The 14,943-nt window shown below is 48.2% G+C and overlaps 1 pseudogene; it reads right to left on the bottom strand.

Annotated features, from left to right (window-relative positions):
- Positions 1–10,232: 10,232 nt before the first annotated feature.
- On the bottom strand, positions 10,233–14,214 carry LOC119350647 (annotated as a pseudogene).
- Between the last annotated feature and the right edge of the window lie 729 nt (positions 14,215–14,943).

Genomic DNA, 14,943 nt, shown 5'->3' with positions numbered 1-14,943 from the left:
CATCCAATCGATCGGCTTCAGTTAGCAGCAGTAGCGAAGGAATCGCTCCACCGGATTCAGTTAACAGCCATCGATCGATCCCTCGGGTTCAGTAACGCGTAGCCTGCAGTGCAATCGCTTGGGTTCAGTTAGAGCCCAACGCCTCGCTCGGCTTCAGTTAGAGCCAACGCCTCGCACACACGCGCGTACGTACGAGAGAAACGCGCATCGCTCCGCCCCCGACCTCCCACCGTAATCGGCAACTCCCCGAAATTTTCCTCCCCCTCGCTTCTACCATGGTTTTTTCCGTCATGGACGGCCCAAAGAATGTCATGCAGCTGCGTCTCTGGCCCGCCCAGGACGAAAAGCCCATTTTCTGTCATAATTTTTTGTCATAGAAGTAGGAGCCCACCACATCTATGATGATACCGGGTTTTGTCACAATTATCGTCATAGAAGTGTCATATGTATGACAGAAAAAAATTTCGTTCGGCCCAAAATGTCATGGATGTGTCTTGTTTTGTAGTGCACCTCCAAGAAAGTGCTCAAGAAGGAGTATGGCACTGCTGCAACCACCAAGCCAGGTCTAAACAGGAAAGTCCCTGCCAAGAGGACTCCTATGCTAAAAGTCAGAGCAACAACTCAGGAAACTGAGAGATCAAAACCCAAGGAGCCAGTAGTGGCTGAAAAGAAGAGGAAGGAAAGGGTCAAGAAGACCATGGCCAGGGTTGTTGGGAAGCCTTCCATGATGGAAGAGGAAGAAGAAGAAGAGGCTGCAGCTCCAACTCCCAAAGCTCAGAAGCTCATGGGTGATGCCATAAGGTTAGGGGCTGCTTCATCAAAGCCCAAAGAAGCACCTAAGGCTGCTTCCAAGCTTAAGACTGCACCCAAGAGGAATACCAGGAACATCCCAGCTACTGAAAAGAACAAGGCCCCAGTGCCTGAAGCTGTTGCAGAAGAAGAAGACGAAGAGCATGTTCTGAGAAAGTTGAAGCCTAAGATTCCAGACCATAACGATGATCATCCTGTTACTGAGAACATGAAGCTGAGAAAGGATGCATGTCTCAGACAGTGGAGGTTGACTGATCCTTATGCAGTCAGGAGGAGAACTGCTATGGACTACAGGTTCCATACAAAGGAACAGCAGGACTTCTATGAGACTGTGCTGCTGGACAAGAAACCAATAGTCTGTGATATGAGATGGGTCGATTGGAAATACATCAAGGAGAATGAGGAACACTACCCAGGAGTGCTTGACAGCTTCAAGGGTTGTGGAGTGGATGACTTTGTTGGGCAGAAGCTCACAAAGTGGAATGATGAGCTCATAATGCAATTCTACTCCACAGCACACTTCTATCCAGATGGCAGAACAGTTTGGATGTCTGAAGGTACAAGGTACCAATCCACTATTGAAGAATGGGCAAATCTGATCAATGCACCAAAGGAGAAAGAAGATGACTTGGATGTCTATGCCAAGAAGAAAATGGATCACAACTCTATGGCACATATGTACAAGGAGATCCATATGATGCTCTCGAGACTCACAAGTTTGGGTCTGTACATTTTCTTTTGTCAGGACTGCCAACCATCAACTAGATCCTTAGGCACACACTCTTGCCCAAGTCAGGTGATCATAACATGATCAGAGGCCATGCTATTAATCTTCTACACTTGTTTGATGTGCCTCAGAAGTTCAAGGTTATGAGCCTCATTGTTGAAACAATCAAGAGGACAGCTACAGACCAGAAAAGAAGTTGTGGGTATGCCCCACAGATCCAGGAGCTGATTAACTCCAAGATGGGCACTGGCACTTACTTGTTGGACAAGGAACACATGCCTATCTATCCAGACTTTGAGGACAACCAAGTGGTTATGGATGAAAATGAACCATCTTCAGTGCAAGCACAAGTGAAGAAGGAGAGGCAAATACTGAGAAAGCTGCCAAGATGCCAACAATTGATGAGGCATCTGAGTACTTTCTGAAGAGCAAGCAAGACCAACTTGGATACTTGATAGGATCCACTCTGAGGATTGAGAAAGGGTTGGCCACCCTAACTCAAAACCAGGAGAGCCTGGAGAGGATCATGGAGCAGAAGTTCTATGACTTGGATGTGAAGGTAACTAAGATCCAGTCTGTTGTGGAGCAACTCCAAGATGATATGCAGGAGAGGAAGGGGAAGACAACCACTGAGGCATTTGCTAGAGTGCCTAGAGCTCAGAGATCAGCTGCTGTGCATGTGACAGACACGAGAGCAACATCATCTGCACCTTATACAGCTTTAGTGCCACTAGCTCCAGCATAAACTCCACAAGCTCCAACTTCATCAACTGATGCCTTCATCCTTGGAGTCATATATACACCACCAAATCAAGACCAAGCCTGAGAGACAACATAGTACTATGCATTTTCTAGGAACTTTTTGGTAACTTGTTGCCAAAGGGGGAGAAAAATGTATAGATCATAGGCTTCGAGAGAGAGAGTTTGCTTTTGTTCTCTCTTGTCCTTGTGGTTGAACTTTATTTGCTTTCGCTTGCTTGAGATACTTTATTGCATGTGTGATACAATGATGATCATGTGTTTGATCATATGCTATGCTACATTAATGCTTTCTTGATGACATTATCCTGTTTTATCTCTATACGGTCATTCACTTTGCTTGGTGATGAGTGCATGTATTTTGAATATTATCATTTTGAGCGCTCCACCAAGATGTATGTGACATGGGAGAGTAACTCATGAACCTAAATCTATGTGTATTTGCAGTCCAAAGCAAATCTTAAACTATGCACAAATTTAGGGGGAGCTCTCACATTTCACATACTTCTCAAAGCGACGATGTTTTTCAATCTTATTATTTTTTGTCAAAGCTTTGATCTATATGTTGTCATCAATTACCAAAAACGGGGAGATTGAAAGTGCAACTATTCCTAGGTGGTTTTGGTAATTCCTAACAACATATAGCTCATTGAGCTAATACTATTCCAAGACAAATATTTCAGGAAAGCTCAATGATTGGCATGGCATGGATGAGAAAAGTGGATCCCTCAAAATGCTAAGGATAAAAGGATTGGCTCAAGCTTCAAGCTCAAGACTCTACATTTTATATTTTAGTGATCCAAGATCACATTGAGTCTATAGGAAAAGCCAATACTATCAAGGAGTGATGAGGTGTTGCTTAATGAGTTTCTTGCTTCATAGTGCTTAATGATATGCTCCAAAACCCTCAACTACTTCCCCACATCCACATATGACCTAAACCCAAAGTCCAACTCGGCCCCACCGATTCTTTCTATCCAGCGCCACCGAGTTCAAATGTCATACCCACTGCCACAAACCCTAGGAAAATCAGTCTCACCGATAGGGATCTCGGTCTCACCGAGATGGGATTGTAATCTCTCTGTTTCCCTTCGTAACGTTTCGGTCTAACCGAGATGAGCGATCGGTCCCACCGAGATTGCAATGTAAACTCTCTGTTTCCTTTTCGTAACATTTCGGTCTCACCGAAATGAGCGAACCGGTCCCACCGAGTTTACCTGACCAACTCTCTGGTTAGCTTATTACCAAAATCAGTCTCACCGAGTTTGTGTAATTGGTCTCACCGAGATTACGTTACGCCCTAACCCTAACCATATCGGTCCCACCGAGTTGCATGTAGGTCCCACCGAAAACCCTAACGGTCACTAGGTTTACTAAATCGGTCTGACCGAGTTTCTTGATTCGGTCCCACCGAGATTGGTAAATTGTGTGTAACGGTTAGATTTTGTGTGGAGGCTATATATACCCCTCCACCTCCTCTTCATTCGTGGAGAGAGCCATCAGAACAAACCTACACTTCCAACTTACCATTTTTGAGAGAGAACCACCTACTCATGTGTTGAGGCCAAGATATTCCATTCCTACCATATGAATCTTGATCTCTAGCCTTCCCCAAGTTGCTTTCCACTCAAATCCTCTTTCCACCAAATCCAAATCCTGTGAGAGAGAGTTGAGTGTTGGGGAGACTATCATTTGAAGCACAAGAGCAAGGAGTTCATCATCAACACACCATTTGTTACTTCTTGGAGAGTGGTGTCTCCTAGATTGGCTAGGTGCCACTTGGGAGCCTCCGACAAGATTGTGGAGTTGAACCAAGGAGTTTGTAAGGGCAAGGAGATCGCCTACTTCGTGAAGATCTACTGCTAGTGAGGCAAGTCCTTCGTGGGCGACGACCATGGTGGGATAGACAAGGTTGCTTCTTCGTGGACCCTTCTTGGGTGGAGCCCTTAGTGGACTCGCGCAGCCGTTACCCTTCGTGAGTTGAAGTCTCTATCAACGTAGATGTACGATAGCACCACCTATCGGAACCACGGCTCAAAAATCACCGTGTCTCCAAATTGCGTTTGAAATCTCCAAACCCTTCCCTTTTACATTCTTGCAAGTTGCATGCTTTAATTTCCGCTTCTCATATACTCTTTGCATGCTTGCTTAAATTGTGCTAAGATTGCTTGACTTGTGCTAAGTTTGCTAAAATCTGCCAAAAACTAAAATTGGGAAAAAGTTAAGTTTTTATTTGGTCAAGTAGTCTAATCACCCCCCTCTAGACATACTTCAAGATCCTACACACTGCGTTGCTGCTACGATCTTCCCCATCCCGGCTTGCGGCGTGCACCGCAGGTCGGGACAGTAGGCCTCCGAAACTCCACCTCTTTGAGTCCTGTACAGGAGAAGGGTGATAAGGTTTTTGGGGAGCGCTCAGCGCGACTACTGGCTTCTTCATCACGGACGCCCCGGACTCCGATGAATACTTCCCTAACGACGACTTCTTCCCCGACATCGATAACCTCCTCAATGACATGGCTAGCGAGAACACCGACCTCAAGTCCAGTGCTACTGTTGCTGTTGTTGTCCCGTACGTGTTCTTGTTTTTCCTGTTAGAGGTCTTGCCACAGTTCCTTGTTCTAATGTCTGCTCTAGATATGTTCGGTTCTAGATCATATTTGCAGATGTTATTTATCTTGTCTCTGTCAGATCGCATGACTTGCTTTATCTCTGCTATTTTAGTCATGCTTTTATCTAGTATTTTCATTAATAAAGTCATATGGTAAATTGCTCATATTTCCAACAATCTTCTGGTTTGGGGGACCTTCTTTTTTCAACTGCTTACTTACCACTTGGTAAGATTGTGAGAAACACTTTTAGTATGAACAGGACTAATTTATTGCGTAAGTAAGTATAGCAAGTGGAACTGGCAACCCAGAAAATACTGACGCAAAATATTAGTATGAAATTTTAGCTATTGAGAGCTGAGCTAGTGAAAAATTCGGGACTGAAAAAATGACAAAAATATTCAGGATCGAGTGTCAACCAGCGGCAGCAAACACATTACTTATTTGATTTGAGGAACTCAGCGTACTATGTCAGTGTTATATTTGCATTTACTTGGTTGCTGCATACAATTTGTATTCCTATGGCGATCGTTCCAAATTTAGGTTGAATTCCATCTTGGTCTTTCTTTGGTGGAGTAAATTGCCGGAAACCATCACTTTAAAGGCTAGGTTACCGGAAAACACTACACTGCAATTCTTTTTTGCAGAAAACATCATATCTAACGTAATCTTTTTGCAAATAACACTGATTGGTGGATTAGGCTCGATTGAGCATGTTTATGACACTTGGGGCCTGCCAGTCAGAGCGTGCTTGTGGATGGGGACGCGCTCACTGAGTGCGGTGAAGTGGAGGACGGCGCCAGATCCGAGTGGCCTCGGTCTCCCCCCACTGCCCGGCGCCAGATCTGGGGGGCCCATCCCCATCCCTCTGGTGCGGGCCAGCGGAAGAAGCACACCACGGCCGCCGTCGCGCGCCTCAGTCAGGCGCTGGAGGTTGAAGATGATGCAGTGGCAGAGGGATTGACGTCGTCCCCGATGTTGCTCCTGAACGACGTGCTGGAGATGGTGCAGAGCCGGCTGCCGCTAGCCTCATTCTCCATGACTGCGCGCGGGCACCGGCGGCCTTCTCCTAGAGCCCATCCAAGAGCACGGGAGGCGGCGGGCTCAAGCCGACGACCACGCGATATCCATCCCACCTGGCTCAGGCCGACGACCACGGGAAATGGATTTTGCCTGAACGGCACCGTCTACCCCTCTAACAACGGCCGAGACGGCTGGTTACACCATGTAGGCAAAAAAAGGGGATTCACCTGTCATAAACTCACTTAACACAGCCAGATCCGCCGATCAGTGATTTTTGCAAAAAAAAATTACATAAGACATGGTGCTTTCTGCAAAAAAAATGTAGCATAGTGTTTTCTGCTAACCTAGCCTTCGAAGTGGTGGTTTTCTGCAATTTACTCCCTCTAGAGCAAAGGACGCACATTGTTCGGTCGCTCGAAAAATCTAGGTACCATCGTCGACAAGTTGAAAATTGGAAGAATAAGTCCAACATATCCAACAAAGTAAAACAAAGAACCGGTCAGTTAGAACTAGATGTCCAGATTTATGCCTAAGAGTCTCTATTGAATTCATGCTCCAGCCAACTAATCTAAAAACTCAAACTATGGGAGAGGGCCGGACATTATATTCTAACACTCCCCCTCACATCTAGCCTTATTTAGTTCTTTATTTTTAATTCTTAGCCGTCAAATCAATATAGGCCGCGGAATCTTTTTTTAATATACTGCATTGGCAGGGTCTTGAATTCAAGACCTCTTGGTTTGGATATCATGCTGCAGCCAGCTCATCTAGAAGTCTGAATTATGAAAGAGGGCCGGACATTATACTCCAACAGTCTCTAGTGTGGAATCTTGGCGGTATCATCCTCTCTCCCAATTGATCTATGAACTATGCCACAGCTGCGTTGATAAATGTACTTGGCTACGTAGATAGCTGTTGACGGCTGGGCTGCTTGCTTGGGTTGGGGACGGTTTTCAGTTGGTGTGGTTATTCTGTCCATGTCTGGATTGTGTGACTGTTGGATTGTGTGCATTTGCGTCATCTTCGTTGGATTAGCAGCTACTCGGTGTGGTTCATCGTTGCTCCTTTTCTCTTATATTCTTAATCTCCTTCGTTTACACAAAGCTGCTATCTTATATGACTTTGCTATATATTTGCTGGTGTGACCATTTGTTTGTGTGTAGGTATTGATTGTGTGTATACTAATAATGCAGAGGCGTGTGTGAACAGCAGTGGGGGTGTAAGAGAGAGAGAGAGAGAGAAGAGAGAACAGAAATAGGATGGTGTCTGTCCATATTGTGTTGGTTTTTTAAGGTTAAACATATTGTGTTTGTATCCCTTTCATCTTTCTTTCTTTTTTGCGGGGAGTATCCCTTTCATCTTACATTATTTTTTTTTTTAGAAAAGAGGGATGACCCCCGGCCTCTGCATCCGGGAGATGCATACGGTCATATTATTGATTATTCTCGAGGATCTTACAAAGTATTACAACAATAAGTCTGAATCCACCATCTTGGCAACACATGCCACTACTCCTACCCAAAATGATGAAGGGGTGCTAGCTAGGCCACTACCCGAACAAGTCACCTAAGCCTAACATCAAAAGCCGGAAACCGAAACATATTCGGAATCCCCAGCCGAGCCACATACTGGGTCTGGGGCACAATCCGGTCAGACGCACTCGTGTGTCGTCGCCACCATCTTCCGCAGGTCCATCTTCAGATCATATCGAGGTTTCTACCTTATCTGGCCACTCAGCCATCGGCGTCACCATGACGCCAGACAGCAACCTCCTCCTACGCGAGTCCATCTCCGCGCATCGGGCGCGAACCTCCACAGCGCCATGCCGCCGATCCTCGCCGCCATCAATGAGTGAGATGAAGTACCGCTCCACCACGGCAAGTACATTAGTGCTAAGCGAAACGGCTCACAACCGCAAGTCATCGGACGAAGGCGAAGATCCATGGAGAAGGCCAAAAGGGGCATAGCCAAAGCAGTGGTCAGGGATTGGACCGAGACCACGGCAGCCGCCACTGATAAGAACAGGCTACCTCACACCGTCACCACGCCACCAGCAGCTCCACCCCACACGAGCAATCCCCGGAAGACGCCTTCAAGAAGGATCACGGCACCGGATGCCGCCATCGACCATGCATCCTTTATCAAATAAACAAATGTGTGTACCCAACAATTTTTCTATTTGAAATAGAAAAGAACATGTAATTTACAATATGTACTCATATCATGTATGAACACGAGACGAACCAAAGAAAAATCCCAAATAACTGCGCGCACAAGGACATGGCCTCAGAAGAAGTAGCCGAAGACGAGCGCGGTCAGGGACGCCATGGCAACAGCTGGGGCGGCAGCTGACGCGCCAGAGGCAGGCGCGGGAGCTGGTCCATCGGCCGCGGAGACCGTGCCAACCATGACAGCGGCGGCTGCCGCCACGGCAAGGATCCTGAGCTTCAGAGTAACCGCTATTTGCTTCCTCGACGGATGTTGCTGCAATGAACTAGCAAAGATGACTCTGGTGCTGGGAGAGAGCCGGAGAAGTTGTCAGGCTTGTGATCTTGGATGGAGGAGGAGAGATCATTTGGGGGATTATATATAGCAGTAGTAGTTGGAGTTAGAGACTTGAGACTTTGGCGTGGAAACAAAGGTTTGTAGCTGTAATCCTTCTGGCCGGCCGGCCAATGCTTGGCTGTTCTGGTTGGCTGCTTCGCTGGCTAAATTAGCAGCTGTTGGGAGAGATAGGTGGAGCGGCCTTTAGGTCCCCGTTTGTGCTGATTGCATGCCATGTGTTCGGTTGTGTGGTGGGATGGGATGCTCTGCTGATGGCTGGCTGGTTACAACTCACAAAATTTGATTTTTGTTTTGTTTTTAGCTGACTTTGTGGCCCTTGTTTGGATTGACCAAAGAAAATGAACTACTCTGTCAAGGGGACAATAATACTACTAACTACTTTTGTCATCTGGCTGATGTTCCAATTAGAAAATGATGGTGGTGGGCAATGGCAAGTGAAGACATTGACAAAATTTCGCTAAATTAACCAGTCTTAGGAGCGTAAGGAGTGCAGCCGATTCGGTGCATGTGCATCATGTAAACAGTAAATTCAAATAAAATAGCAAAACACTTAAAACAAATCTGAAATTTTTTGGGATCCAAAATGCAGGTGTTTTGGCATTCATGGAGCACTACTAGGAAAAGGCTTGCTAGTGGCGCACCTGTTTTGGCCATTAATGGCGCACTATAGATGCGCCACTAGTAATTAATATTAATGACGCACCCCTGGTGCGCCATTAGTATACCAGACAATAGTGGCGCACCAGGGATTGCGCCATTAGTATGTCACAGGTGCGCCATTATTATGCCTCCCAGGGGCCATATTTACCTTGTGCTCTGGGTTACTAATGGCGCACTTGTAGATAATGCGCCACTAGTGTGCTTATTGCAGTGCGCCACTAAAGTGCAGAGTGGTGCGCCACTAGTATGAATATTAGGAAAAAAAATTTGATATTTGCATAGGTTACAAAACATATTACTGCACAGAATATAGACATCACAACATATAAACAGCAGATTTATTGAATACAATAGAAGATTAGTCTCCGAATACAATTTTTTTTCTCGAATACGCACAAGTGTGCGTACTATATATTAAAGAAGAGGATGGGGATTAGAAGACCCCTCCACGTTGGAGCTACAGTGTTACATAGTCCAACTCCACCCGCCTGACTCGGCTAACTACTCGCGACATTGCCCACCTCAAGGGCCGCGATGGCACTATCAATGTCCGATCTAAAAAGGCCGGCCGCCTTCCACGCCCTACACTCTACGACAATCCGATTAATTACAAAGGATTTCGAGGGGGCTTCCCCATCAAAGACAACCGTGTTCCTATGTTTCCAAAGTTCCCATAGGACCAGTAGCAACATGGCCCTAGCATCCTTTCCTCCCACGGCTCCATCCGTGGCGTTCAAGCACCATATTCCCAGGCTGGAAGTAGGGGTCGGGGCCCAACCTGGTCTGTCCTATGCAGCGCAGACACTCGCCCAAACTTCCCTCGCAAAGACGCATTGGAGCAGAATGTGATTGATGCTCTCTTCCTCTTGATCACAGAACGGGCACGCTTCTTGGTGATCTAACCCTCTTCTTGCCAATCGGTCAGACGTCCAACAGCGGTCCTGCAACGCCAACCAAGCAAAGAAACGACACCTGAGGGGTGCTTTGGACTTCCAAGTGAATTCCGCCGTTGGCACTGTTTCCCTAGCCCAGAACTTCGCCTTGTATGCAGAGCTCGTGGAGTAGGATCCACTGGCCTCCTAGGTCCACCGAATCGTGTCCCGCATATCTGGGTGAAGCTGCACCATTGCTAGTCTATCCCAGAGCCGCAAGTATTCCTGAAGCATTTGCAAATTTACCTCCGGCCCGACGTCCAGCGCCCAGGTTCCATTTGCGATCCCTTGGCAAACCGTGCGATTGTCACGAACTTTCCTCCTCACTGCACCATACAGCGAGGGCGCCAATTCCTGAATCCTGAAGCCGTCTAGCCAACGATCCTCCCAGAAAAGGGTATCTTCACCATTGCCAATCGTAGCATGGGTTGCCGCCTGGAAAAGATGCATCAATTTCTTTGGTACCAGAATATCAAACTCCGCCCATGGCCTATCTTGATCCACCCGCTTAAGCCAAGGCCATCTGGCCTGCATTGCAGTATTGATCCACTTTAAGTTGGTGATACCCAATCCACCTGCCCATCTTGGCGAGCACACGGCTTCCCACGCTACCCGACATTGCCCACCATTTGCCTAATCTTTGGCGCACCACAAGAAGCCTCTGCAGATTTTGTTCATGGCCGCAATCGTCTTTTTTGGTATGTCAAAGGCCAGCATCGCATGAATAGGAATCGCACACAGAACGGATTGCACCAGAACCATTCGTCCACTCTTCGGCATGTTTGCCGCCTTCCACCCTGGAAGACATCTCGCAAGCTGATCCACAATGCTTGAGAGCTGCTTGGCCGTCGGCTTCCGAAGGGTAACCGGGAGTCCCAGGTATTTGCAAGGAAAAGCGCCTGTAGGACAGCCCAGAATTCTGGTCACCTTGGCCGTGATGTCCGAGCTGCATCGGATTGGAATGGATGCACAAAGTCCAATTCATCATATTAGTCTCCGAATTCAAAATACCGAACAAAGTTAGAACAATACAAGTCTCGAGACCGCGACTAGCGAGTTTGTCTTCACATTACGAGTCGATATCGATCATCTAAACTACCATCACATAGAAGAGAGCTGCGGTCATCACGATGAGCATCATCGCGATGAAACTGGTCTTCATCCAGTTCCTCCAATGCTCCCTCCTCTCTCCCGCTAGATAGCGTGCGTATCTAGCTTCCGCCTCCGCCCTAGTGGTGTACCCTTTGTAATTGTTATCGCTGAAACGGTGAACCTATCTCCGACACTCCTCTCAGTCGTCGTAGACTCCGGGAACCTTACCTTTGTACATGACATACGACGGCATCTCTATGCACTAGCCAAACAAAACGTTAGTAGCAATTCACAGACAATACATAAGCAACATATAAGTATGCAACAAAAGGATCTAAAGAGAAAAGCAACACACTAATAGCATGATTCATGGTCCTACTAATAAATAGCATCAATTACATATAAGTTGAACGACTATTCAAACCAAAGAGACATACAAGTTCATTAAAGTTTAATTACAACATGAGCCAATCGACATTTCAGAACTACATAGCATCACTACTTTCGACTGGACTCAGGGACCGGAGCATGGATGAAGCCGCCGTCTTTCGTGATGGTCATGAAATCGCGGGCGTTGTCAGACTGCATTTGTAGCGTTGTTTCTATCTCAGTGTTGGACGGTTGATATCTGAGGTAGAACTGCCCCGAGGTACGAAGGACATCTTGATGGATGATTTCCGCAAACTCCGACTGGATGCGAACGAATTCTTGTCTGATGTCCGCGTCCTGGATTGCCAACAAGCGTGTGGCCCAATCTTTGAGATTATTTGGTAGCAGAAGGTGATTATGGTCCCGTACGATCGCCCGCATGTGATGGAGGGCGTAGTAGGCATCCTTCTAATCGCCAGGTGGCTGCTTGACACAGGGGAACGTCGTATTGTGGGTGAACACGTGCTTGTCATACCTACGAATTGGCCTGCTGAAGGTGCCTCCAAGTCTGGCGTATCCGGGGAGAACATAATTAAGAACTTTCTTGATATTTGTGTAGTCTTTCTTCGACTGACGGTCCGAGTCGAAATACGTGGCCATGGAATATTTCGGGCCTAAGAGGATGAGTGTGCAATGTGTGCCGCTGCATAAAACACGGAATGTTAGAAAAAAAGAACGATCAAAATCTAAGAAATCATATGTTACGGGGCGGTGAGGGGATGACTTACTCGGGAAAGTAAGGCACAAGGAAGTTATCTTTATCTGGGTTTGCCAGAATGACGCCTTCGAGGTGTGAACTCGCGTCTTACCGGTCCCCTGTGCTTCCCAAGATCTTGGCATGCATGTAGAAGGGGTCGACTATCACGATGTCCGGGGTCTTGTCTCTAATGATCCGCATCTCCATACTCAGCGAAAGTAGCCAAACGAAGGTGTAGTGCAGCGAATGAAGGTTAAAAATAGCGAAGATGTCATCAAACCGCAGGACGATCGTACCCCCGATGGCGCTATCCACAAATCCCTTGCCCTCTGGCACCTTGGCCACGAAAACCGGGTATGCCACATCATTCTCGGAGAGACGCCGCTTCTCCAAAGAAAGAACACTGTCATGCGGACTCCGCATGGCACCGGTTGCAGCATTGAGCAGATTAGTCGGTAGAATCGGCCTACCCGCCACATGCCCCCTCCTCGAGATATCCTTAGGTGAAGGTGGCCCGTCCTGAGCACGGATCGTACTCGATACCGGCTGGCTTGCACCGCCCTTGTTAGTCTTTATTTTCCGTCCCTTCTTCTTCTTCTGTAATGGGATCGAGTTCTGCTCAGAGACCGCCTTCTTGAGTGTGTTGGGGCTAATAATATTTCGCACCTCAGCTATCTGAGGCTTGGTGAAGGCGGCAGCTGGAGGCGTCTCATGAGAACTGAACGCCAGACGACACCTGTTGCAATTGGGTTTCTCCGCGGTACCAGCTAGATCGCGGTCGTCTTTTGCAGGGTTGGGTTCTTGAGAAGGAGGCCCCAAGAATTCGTCACCGTACCCATGTTCGACAAAGTACTTATCGACGTTGGTAAATGTACCATCATCGTCCGGATCCTGTGCCATATGCATGTCCGGATCCTGTGCCATATGCATGTCCGGCATATCCGGTACTATTGCGGCGGTCTTGCCATGGCTTGGCGCCGGCACGACTGGCAGTGTTGTCTGTGGGGTGGTGTCCCCCGCCCCCAAACGAAACTGGCTCTTCGGCCAAAGCAGGGGCCAGCTTAAGCAGGAGCTTAAGCAGGCGCCGAGGGTCATCACATCATCTTCGTCGGCCCCAGCGGGTCGAAACGGAGGTAACAAGTCGTCGCAGCCTGGCAGCACCCGAACCAGTTGAGCTTGATACACGGTGGGTGGCATCGGATTACCGTGGAACACGGGGTTGCCCGGTTGAACGATTCTTCCCTTGGCGACATCGATCAACTCGCCAACCACGAAGTGCAGGAGAGTGCATGGAACATCGGCGCCGGCGCCCTGCGAAAACATGTAGGGCGTCAGGGATGCCCAGTCAAAGGCAAGGAGATGAAGTCATCGACCGAGAGGCTTAGTTACCGTGATGGCGTCGAGCTCGGCTAATGTCGAGGCACCGCCAACGGCGGGCGTGCAAGTGATGGAGGGGCCGCTTGCTGCCGAGGTGCCGGCCGACGTATTCTTCGCACACCCGGGTGCATTAAGCTCCAATGCCCGCGCCGGCGCCGGAGACACCAATACCTCCTCCGCCGGAGACATCAATGGCGCTGCCTGCGCGTTGTGCGAGTTGCTAGCTGTGAAGCTGGGAACCGGGGGCGGCCCCTGTTGGCCGCCCGCAATCCACGCCTGCAGCCTCTCAATCAAGGTAGGCACAATGGCGGTGAGCGTCGTTCCCAGTTGGTGTCGCACTTGCTCTTGGATCATCTCCGAAATCCGTGCCACTTGTGCCTTGAGTTCTTGAACCTCACGCGACTGCCTTTCCGAGCTGGTCTTTCTCTCCTTTCGCCCACCAGCGTTATAGTATGACGACCATTTCGTGGACAAGCCTTTGCCGGCCACACGACCAGCTGACGACGGCTTACTGAACTTATCATTGTTTTTCATTACGTTCAATGCCCTATTTAAAGTGTTGAAGGGGAGCTCTGAGATGACCCCGCGCTACTGCTTTCAGTGTCCTGCGGAAGGAATGTGAACCATTTAGAAATTTGGCTTCATTAATTAGAATGCAACCATATGGAGCTAATTACACGGGGGTGTATTCCTTACCAGAACACGCTCAAGCGCCTTGGTCTTCGCATCCGTGGTAAGCTCCTTTGTTACCGGGTCCACCTTGTACCGGGCCCTGACATAGTTCCTGGTCTGCTTGTCACGGTATCTCTCTAAGCAGGGCGGTAGGCCTTGCTCGGCACGCTCCGCGTTCTCCTTGTCACATATAGTTTCCGCCACTCTGTAACCGACAGGACTGAGTTGGTGGACCCCTAAGTTCAAGTCCCGCATATCTTTCCCACACTGACTTGATTCCACGGTTGCGTTGCTTCCGCACTTGATCTTGAACTCCTTGTAGTCATCTTCGCTGATCGAAGGATTTTTCTTCTTGATCTTCTCATAACTATCACCTTTGTCAATCATTCTCTTCACCGCGCCTCTCCAAGTAGCAAGGCCATGCTCATCTTCGTGAGGGCGGCACTGTTCACTTTATTCCCTGAGAGGCGTGTGTTTGCGACGTCACCGGGGAACTTGTATCGTTTGTGCAGCTTCGTGAAGAGGAGGTTACGCAAATTCCTCGGTCCTTATGCCTTAGGTTCTCGGTGTTGATCGAGAGGATGCTCCGGA

This window comes from Triticum dicoccoides, chromosome 1B, assembly GCF_002162155.2.
Source record: "Triticum dicoccoides isolate Atlit2015 ecotype Zavitan chromosome 1B, WEW_v2.0, whole genome shotgun sequence".
Classification (NCBI taxonomy): domain Eukaryota; kingdom Viridiplantae; phylum Streptophyta; class Magnoliopsida; order Poales; family Poaceae; genus Triticum; species Triticum dicoccoides.
Note: the sequence above shows the minus strand (reverse complement) of the source record. Positions and strands in the feature narration are given on the sequence as shown.